Source organism: Aythya fuligula, chromosome 19 (assembly GCF_009819795.1).
Source record: "Aythya fuligula isolate bAytFul2 chromosome 19, bAytFul2.pri, whole genome shotgun sequence".
In the NCBI taxonomy this organism is placed as follows: domain Eukaryota; kingdom Metazoa; phylum Chordata; class Aves; order Anseriformes; family Anatidae; genus Aythya; species Aythya fuligula.
Genome location: NC_045577.1, coordinates 11943076 through 11953284, shown reverse-complemented (window position 1 = coordinate 11953284; position 10209 = coordinate 11943076). Strand labels below are relative to the sequence as shown.

Below are 10209 nucleotides of genomic sequence, written 5' to 3'. Positions count from 1 at the left end.
TTGTAGGAACAGCTTCCCAGATACTAGGGTCGACAGATGCCTTCACTCGAGTATAGTGAGTCCAACCTTTTTCCACAGTTCTTACGGCTGTTTCAGTGGTCAGTAATTGTCCTTCCCATTCAGGCCGGAGTTGACTCTTTCCAGTCCGAATCAGGACCCGGTTTCCTGGGTGGTGGTGGTGACATGGGGAATTCCAAAGGTGGGGTTTGAGCCAACAACCCACAGGTCCTGAGAGATGACAAAGAAGAGGACAACCCCAGAACACAGTTCTTAAGAAAACTCTTATTTTGAATTGTGGTATCTCATCCCTTCTGCCCAGATAGGGCAATCTGAACAGCATCTCATATGGTGAAATTCCTATATCCTTTCTTGGTGCTGTTTAAACCTGTAGGAGTACGCATTTTACCCAAGGAAGTTGGGTTTCTAACACTAGTTTAGTTAATTGCTTCTTTAATGTCTGATTCATTCGCTCTACCTTCCCAGAAGAGGAAGGGTGCCAGGGGCTGTGAAAATCCCACTCAATCTCTAAGGCCTGCTTTAACCCTTGCAGTAAAGCTTACACCCATCTAGTCACGTGGTCAATTAGGACAAACAAGTAACTCAGTAAAGTTTACCTGTATACTTTGGAAAGGTCAAACCCCTGGCTCCTGTCCCCCTCTAGGTGGGTTACAGAACACCTTTTTATTTACCTTTTGACATACAGTACATCCTATACATATGTGCTTCCCTAAAGTCTATATTCCTACACAGACATACTTTCTTAGCACAACATCACACATTGCTTGCACCTCCCAATGACTCTTTTGATGTAAACCAGTTAATATTTGCCTCATTATCACTTTATTCAGCATTTCTCTCCCATCCGTTTTCCTTCAGACTTCATGGCTCCTGATTCCTTAAAAAAATCATTCTTTTAAAACTTTTTAGTTCTTTCTTAATTTTCAATAATTCCCTGAACTCTCTCTGGATTTATTCTTCATTTTCCCTCAGACATTAGATGCCTTAAATACCTGACTTCTCTTTCTCTATATTGTAATTTATTATTTATTTGTTTTCAATACTCCCAAGCCCTGCTTTCCCAGAAAGTTGAATAGCTTGTTAGTAGCTTTCTTCACAACTCTTTTCTCCTGTCCTGACAATAGAAAATGATCCACATATTTGTTAACATTAATACCTTCTTGGGAGGTTGGAATTGCTCCAAAATCTTTTTCTTTTAGAACTTACCCAAATAGATAGGTGTCCCTGTAAACCCCTGAGGTAAAATTGTCCACCTATATTGTTGCTTCCGCCCCCATTTCAGGGTCTTTCCAGTCAGAGGTGAATATACATGTATGTTTGCTCTCAGGGCCAGAGAGCACTCCATTAATAACACTGTTATTCCAGTCTAACAATTTACTAGTTGAATGCCCAATTTCATCATCAAATCCCTTCCCAACAAATTAGTCCTCGCCTTGGGTACATACAATAATTACCCAGTGATCATTTTATCCCGTAGTCTCAGCTTGGTATCCCCCCCAAAGTGGCACTGTTATCCCAGCCCCTTCTACCCCCATCACTTTTTAGGGTTTCATTAGTTAATTTAATCCCTGATACTTTACAGGTTAGTAATGACCTAGCTGTTCCCCAGTGTATTGGGTTTGATGGCAAGGTTCGGGGGCTGTGAGTAGGGGGGTGAGAAACTGCAGTGGCAGCCCCCGTGAGAAAAACCCAGAAGCCTCCCCGTGGCAGATAAGGGACAATTTCATCTGGCCCAAAGGGGCTCACTGCTGCCCAGAGCCAAGCCATGAGCAACACAGTCCGTGCGTGCCTCTGTGAGAGCACATCCACGAAAACAAACAAAGAAACAAACAAAAACCTGCTGCTCAACAGCAGTTGGGAGAGCAAGAAACCCCCCCGCAGACACCAAAGTCAGTGCAGAAGGAGGGGGAGGAGGCGCTCCAGGCACTGGAGCCGAAGCCCCCCTGCGGCCGCTGGAGAGGCCGCTGGTGGAGCAGGCTGTTCCCCCCTCCCCGATGCTTGGGAAACTGACCAAACACCACAGCAAATATGCAAATATACCAAAACTTCTAGACTGTTACTTAGATAATGCCTACATCTCCTTTCCCTGCTCATTCAACTTCAAACAGCTCTGTTAAATACTACATGCCACACCTTTAACACCTTCAGCAACCCTTTTAACACTTCCTTTATCTTTTTCCAGCCTGTACTTTTCTAATACCAGCACCAAAGGCTCAGGGTCCAACTTAATTCCATACCTTTTCCCTCCAAGATACTGAAACAACATATCAATATAGCATATTTCATCCCATTTTCCTTCTTTCCTCCTTCTTCCACTCCAGATATTCCTATTCGAAGTGGCCAGCCTGGCCACACTTAAAACATCTTATGAAAGCCTGTCCCTGCCAGGATTCGGGTCACAACACAGGCAGCCTTCTTTGCCTGCCATTCCTTCATCTCTCTTCCTCTCCTTTCCATCCTGGCCCTGACTCCCCCTGAAGATTTTCTTCATCTTTCTCCAACCCTCTGCCTCACTACCCGCTGCACTGTCAATACCATTAGTTTCGCTCTCTGCTTTTCTTTCTCATCTCCCCTCCGGACACACACCTCCAGGGTCTCCCGCAGGAGGGTCCCCCAGTGACTGTTCACTACATCCCCCCACCTTCTGAAGCATTTTCTGCGTATTTTGCCAGGCTTTAATCACACAATGAACTTTCAAGAGCCCTTGGGATACTGGGTCCTCAGGTCTCATCCCCAAGTACTTTCTCATTCTGACCCCAAGTCTCTCATATGATTTCTGTGTTGCACACTATTATTATTCCAGCCAGGATTGGCAAGTGGGTATTTCTGCCCTGCTGGTATTACCCCTGGTCCTGGAGGATGAGCTCTTTCCTATTCTTGTATAGCAGCTCTCCTCCTGATCATTCCCATTTCTTTCCCTGTAAACAACATACTTATAGACATAATTCCCTCCCCCAAGAGTATAAATCAGGTCGTAGGAACTGGTCTAATTGTTCAACTAGGCTGTTGGGGTCCTCGAATAAAGACTTCCTCTTCTTCTTAAAAGTCCTAACCTCTCTGCTGGTAAGGAAGAGGGGGTAGTTCACCTAAGAGGATACACAGTTAGTGTTAGTACTGTTAGTATCAGGGAAGGCAAAATTCTCAACATATCTTCTACCTTGTTCTAATTCTTGCCAGAGCCTAGAGTACGATCCTTCTTTAGGGACAGTGTTAATACAGTGTTAATTCCAGTCCCTGTCTCCCTTCCTGGAGTGACTGCTGCTGCCACTAGTTCAATATTAAGATTATAGGGAGCATAACTTGGCTCCTTCTCTGAAAAAAGAATCTTATTGTTTACACATAAATTTAAAGCCTGAATTTTCATCAGACCTGTATTTTGGCCAAAATACTGCTGTTTCCTTAATTAGTTCTTTTGTCCAGACTGATACACAATATTTAACCCTTTTTTTTTTTATTATTTTTCTTTTACAATCCCTCTAATTTTGGGATTATGTTTCCAATTTCTTATCATTCTTCAGGAAGAACTATTAGTAGGCACTCCCCCAGGGATATCCCTGTCCCCTGGAACTCATATTTTCCCATTTTTCCTAACCCTCGCCAGTATGTGCTACAGAATTTTCCCTTCTGCAGTGTACCACACACCAACGTACTGAAAGATGGGGGTGTACCACCAAGCACTTCCCCGTGCCAGCGTTACCGCACAACTGAGTTTCCCAGATTCCCTGGTGTACTTCCAAGCACTTCCCCGTGCAAAGATTATCGTACACCAGATTCCCCTGGTGTAGTGCCAGCACTTCCCCATGCAAGGGCTTACCATACACCAGATCACCCGACCCCCAAGGCAATACTTAATATTTCTTACCTTGGTCTGTGCACAGAGTTACCGGATCGATTCTTAAAAAAAAGCCAGAGTGCCTACCTTCTTCCTTTCCCCACTACTTCATGGATCCTGCCTCTTTAACCAGTCTCGGGCCCTCTGTCAGCTTTCCGCAGAACCGCCACCGTCGATGCACAGGACCGCTGAAATCAGCGGGGCATGCCTTCCTGCTGCTGTGGCGGTGGGGCTCCCCAGTAGGTGACTGGATCCCGGACGAGCCCCCAAACTGTGAGAAACACTCCGTAACCAATAACTTAGGCTCAGGCGAGGATCTCAGTGAAGTAGTAATTTATTCGTGATTGCAATGGCGGGCGCCCCACAAGCAGGAGAGAGCGCATCTACTAGTTCCAAAACACAGTTTATATACCTTTTGATGGCAGGACCCTCCCCTGTTTCCCCACTGAGTGGGCAATCCAGATTCACAATCTATCTGATGCTTCACAAACAATGCATGGCCTTCAGTCGCCGGCCTGTTAAATTTCAAATTTCTTTTGACATTTTTACTGTTTGAAGTGGTAATGTTTCTTCACTTATCTGACTTGACACCGTGATTTTCACCTAATTGTCCTAAGGAGTCTGATTGTCTGCATTTTACAAGGTCGCCTGCTAAACTTTCTTATCACTGTAAGCATATCTCAGTACCACATTCCCTCCTTCTAAACAATGTAACTCTGCAAAAACAACATTTCTATTCCCACACCTGCAACTCAACAACTCCTACATCTGTTCCTCACTCACCTTGCCAGAGGCAGCTCTGGGTGTGATGTCCCAGGTTGTACACTGTGTTTCAGCTTTATCAAATGAAAACAGTCACAGGATAGTCATTCAGCTGCCAGTATTAGTACCCATCCCTCAACAACACAAGGGACCCTGTTTACAACATTATCATTTCAAAACAGTGGACAACTTGCCTCAGCACCTTAGAAATAGACCAAACCAGTCACTGAGCTGCCAAATGAGAGCTTGACAATTCCGGAAGGTGTTCTTTCCTTTGGCTGACTCCTCCTGAGGTTTATCTAAGGCTTGCCAAAAAAAAATAAATAAATAAAGAAAAAAACAGTCCACATCTGAAAGCTTTGACGATTCAACAACAAACCTCTCCTCCAGCACTATTCAAGCACTATGCGAGCAGCTGCTCGCAAGCAGCTCAACTCTCCCCCATCCACATCTGCCAAACACCACAGAGATGACTGTGCCAGCTGCCCTTCAGTACGTGCCCAGAGGCAGACCGGATATCTTTGCCAAAACAGTCCGGACAATGTATTAGTACACCCATGGCCTACCACATCAGCTGTCATCACATCTTAGTTAATTGCCAGGGTCATCATCAGCTGCAAAAACAGAGTACCAGCATTCACTAGGACACCAGCCCCAGTGCCCACCTGCTCCACAATGCTGACTAGTACTGATGCAACATACCATTGTGCTCACCTGTTCCTCTCCAAATCCAAGCTCCAACAGTGCAGCCAGTATCATCCACATCACCTGGGAAAACAAAGGGATTAAATGATCATTGCATTCACAACAAATCACCCAATGGTGGTTTTTCGTTGTTGTTGTTTGTGTGTGTGTTTCTTGGTTGTTTTTTTTTTTTTTTTTTTAAATCTGTTTTAGCATGCAGACAAGAGAACTGGGGTGTTTCTAGAAGCAACAATCCCCATGCTATTGCTGCAGCTTTGAATATTGAAAGGACAATACGACCCAGCAAGTAACTGGAACTTTCTTAACTGGAAATAGCTCAAACATTTTTTTATGTAGAAAGAAAAATCTAGGAGCAGAACAGGTTATATGCCAAAACAATCAAACACCAAACAATCTTCCCTTCGCTTCAGATAAGGGATGACCAGGCTGACAACACTAACCTTCCTGCAAGTGCTTTGTGACATGAGGATTTCCCTTCCCTCTCCACTACTGCACTAAGCACTTGCAAAGAAAAGAGAAAAGCACACTCTGAGGCACCTCATAGCCACAGCGTACCTGCTGCAATACCTCTTTCTTCCCAGCTCTGGTACTTCAGCTGCTCACCAGTTCTAACTGAGATTCCTCGTTCACAGCGCCACAGCAAACTCTGCCCGGGCCACACAACACACACTACACGAGCTCAATTGCTTAAGACACACAAGCTGGAATGTTCCCGCCCAACAATCAGTTGCATCGCGCAAGAAGGATGCTGCATATTCCTAGAAACCAAACCTACCAGTCCTGAGCAGCTCCCCACCTCCTCCTGCCAACCACACTCAGCACACACACTATTTGCCCCTCAAAAAAAAACAAAAACTTAGAACATACACACAAAAAAAAACAACTGAGCTCCACAAATGCCAAAAAGACATGCACACACAGCAGCCCCGCAGGGGTAATCACAGACTTACCCTTTGCAGATGAAAAAGGTGACTCTGATACAACACTGCTCAGTTTCTTGGTAATGCTGCATCTACGCTATCAAGCCATGTGTACCATGCAATCAAGCTGGTTTTAGTCCTCTGGAGAGTTACACCAGTGGTTTTACACATTTAGAGATTAAAATATAGCTCAAAAACAGAAGAGTATCCCACCATCACAAAAAACAGTGAGCCAGCAACCTCTACTAAATATCCCTCTATTAAGTGAATTCCAAGCACTTAGAAATCCAGAAATCCATCGACTCCAGCCTGTCTAGAGAACCCTGCAACTGATTGAAGGAAACACAAAGCACTTACCCCGAAGATCAGCCCAGGCAGAAGGAGCTCTCTGATGGCATGCCTGCGGCTCATATACCATTTGGCCCCACCCAGCACCCAAACCAAATCACGTGGTAAAGGGGAGGGGCAAATCAAAAGAAAGTAGGAAGAAAGCAGGCACAACAGCAGCTGTGATGTTTTATTTGATTTTCTTTTTTTGTTTGTTTCTTTTTTAAAATCTGCTTTATCTCAAAAGCATGCAGAGAGCAGACAAGAGACCTGGGGTGTTTCTAGAAGCAAAAATCCCCTTTTGCTGCAGCTTTTAATGTTGAACTGACAATATTACCAAGCAAGTAACTGAAACTTCTTCAACTGGAGTTAGTTTAAACGGGCTCACCATCATCTGCAAACACAGAGAACCAGCATTCACTAGGCCTAACCCTAGCCCCAGCCCCAGCCCCTAACCACAACCCTCGTTCCTGAGAACTACATTTCCCAGTATGCTCTGGGCACCAAACATGGCCTCCCGGAAGTCCTGAACCCGAGAACTTCATTTCCCGGTATGCTCTGGGCACTCAACATGGCCTCCCGGAAGTCCGGAGTCCCAGAACTACATCTCCCGGCATGCTCTGGGCACTCAACATGGCCTCCCGGAAGTCCGGAGTCCCAGAACTACATCTCCCGGCGTGCTCTGGGCACCCAACATGGCCTCCCGGAAGTCCGGAGTCCCAGAACTTTATTTCCCGGTATGCTCTGGGCACCCAGCATGACCTCCTGGAAGCCTGGTGCCGGAAAACTACACCTACTAGCATTCCCTGGAGAGCTGGCATGGCCAATCAGAGAACCCTAGCCGTTACCGCCCTTACACAAAAAAGCTTCAAGCCCTAACCCTAAAAATCATCGAAACCCCTACAGACCTAACCCAAACTATTTACCACACTAAACCCCTGAAGACCTATGCCTAAAACCCCTAAACCAATAAATTAAGACGCTCAAATCCCAAACCCACAAAATTAAGACGCTCAAATCCCAAATCCAAAAAAAAAATAGGACGCTCAAAACCCAAACCCAAAAAATAAGGACGCTCCAAACCCTAACCCAAAACATTAGGACACTCAAAACCCAAACCCAACCCAAAACATTAAGACACTCAAAACCCTAACCAAAAAAAAAATTAGGACACTCAAAAACCTAATCCTGGAGAACCTACCCTGAAAAAAAAAAAAAAAAAAAAAAAATTAAGATCTTAAAACCCTAACCCTAAGTAACTGACCAAAAATAAAACCCTAAGACCCTAACCCTAAAAAACATATCAACACTACAACACGAAAAACTCTAAAACCCTAACACGCTAACCCTGAAACCCTTAAAGCCCTAACCCCCAAATTCCTAAAATTCTAACTGTTAAAACTCCAACCCTAAAAACCTTAAAATCCTAAACATAAACCCTGAGAACGCTTACCCTGAAACCCAACCCTAGTGCCCTATCCCCTAAACCTTAAAACTGTGAATCAATCTTTGGAAAATAATATAGGCTCAGGAGAGGATCTCAGTACAGTAGCATTTTCATTTGAGATTACAATGGTGGGGGTCCCGCAAGCAGGAGGGTGCCTACTAATTCCATACAGTTTATATACTTTTTTTTTCCTCCCAAGGGCCAGGACCCTCCTGTTTCCCACTGTGCAATCCAGGTTCATGCTCTATCTGGTGCTTCACAGAAAATCTGGTGCTTCACAGCTGCTGGCCTGTTACAAGTCACATTTCTTTTGAGGCTTTTATTCTTTGAGGTGGTAATATTTCTTACACTGTGATTTCCACCTAATGGCGGTAAGGATTCTGGTTGTCTGCATTTTACAAGGTTGTCTGTTGTAATAAATGACTAAGTCCCAAATAGGATTACAATCAAAGTTTACAATTTATTAAATGAATAGAGGTAAGCAAACAGCACTGGGTGCGCTGGGAGTCTCTGCTCCACCAAGACGCACACAAGTTACATCAGGCGGCTGGTTTTTATGCTCCTAGGCTAATACATATTCGTTACTACTTCTAGAAAAGGCAGGGTTATTATAATTAATTCCTGGAATCCGAACCCGCCCACTGATGCATGCTTTATCAGTCTCTGGTGGTCCCTCTGGGGGTCTCTCGTACTGAAGGCTCATAGTCTTCCTCCCAGGCTTTTCCCTTGTCCTTCTCCTTTTTCCATCTTGGCTGGATGTCAGAGACTTGCATAGTGCCCCATGCAATAGTCATAACAGTTAGCAGTTATTCTGAAACCCCTTTGTTCTCTTATCCCCTGTTGACCCGAATTGCTGGACCATTCCTTTGCAAGATGAGAAGAGGTAAAGAGAGCAGGAGGAACAGCACCCCTGTTTTTGGTCTGGCTTAGTTCAACAGGGTGCAGCACAAGCAACCAGGCTGTTTCTCTTCAAAGACTTGCCTTAGCATTGGTGAAGGAAACTGACCGGGCTGACAACCCTCTCACCTATTTGCACCACTCTACAACATGGGGACTTCACCTCTCCAAGGCTGCACGAGGGAAGGGTGGAAACAAGAAAAAAAGCACATCCTGAGGCACCTCATAACCACAGCCTACCTACTGCAATACTTATATCTCTCTTCCCAGCTGCTTTACCTCTGCCGCTCTCCATCTCCAAACCACATTCTTTTTAACTGCCATGCAGAGTGGCAGTCCTCCAGGCACCATAGAGCAGCACCATATTTTTATTTTTTTTATTAGTATTTTTTAATTTCAAAACAGCATTCCACTTCCCTCTGAAGATGGACAGTAGGTCCAGCCAGTCACTGAGTTGCCAACACAGAGCTTCACAGTTCCAGAAGGCGCTCTTTCCTTTGACCAATTCCTTATAAATGTTATCTACCACTGGCAAAAGCAATAAACAGACTGCAAACATGCACTGCCATGTTTGACAAACTTTATGTTTTTAATTTTATTGTTTCAAAAGAGCAGTCCACTTGCCTCTACATCTGTGAAGTAGATCAAACCAGTCACTAAGTTGCCGAACAAGAACTTGAAGGTTCCAGAAAGCACTGTTTCCTTTGACCGGTTCTTCCTAATGTTTACCTACTGCTGGAAAAAAGCAAAAAGACTCTGTGCCAGCTGCCCTTGAGCACTCGCCCAGAGCTTGAGTATTCGCCCACAGACAGACCAGATGTCTTTTCCAAAACAGTCAGCACAATGTATTATTGCACTGATGGAACACCACTTTAGCTACCATCACTAATTACCAGGTAGGACAGCTCCAGGCCAAACACACACATAAAGAAGCACGCTACAAACATCATGAATGAAACACGGGAAAAGAATTACTTATGCTATAAGAATTACTCACCTGAAGAAGAGCTGCATGCAATAAAGGCACCTACTACTACATAGATTAATTTACTTTAATGATCCTACTAAATGTCACCTTAAATAGATGTACTTATCTCTTTCAACTTGGAAACACACCAACCCGTAGACTTTGACCCACCACCAGGCAGGGACTAGGAATACTAAGTAGAGGAGAAAACGAGTGTTGTGAGCCTGAAGTGTGTACAACCATAGTAAAGACGGCTCCTGAGAGGATGGGGAAACAAAGGGAAAGCTGCTTACCTCTAAGAAGTTGTCCTTGATCTTTGTGCCACGGACATTTG

At 44.6% G+C, this 10209-nt stretch overlaps 1 long non-coding RNA gene across 2 annotated transcripts; it reads right to left on the bottom strand.

Annotated features, from left to right (window-relative positions):
• Window positions 1–4542: 4542 nt before the first annotated feature.
• LOC116496792 lies at window positions 4543–6666 on the bottom strand. 2 transcript variants are annotated; one of them, XR_004254045.1, is made up of 3 exons: window positions 6595–6666; window positions 5327–5380; window positions 4543–4917 (listed from the first exon to the last, which is right to left on the bottom strand). It is a non-coding gene; the product is annotated as an uncharacterized LOC116496792 (long non-coding RNA). The 2 variants fall into 2 exon arrangements; XR_004254046.1 differs by lacking the exon at window positions 6595–6666 and adding an exon at window positions 6268–6308.
• Window positions 6667–10209: the final 3543 nt, after the last annotated feature.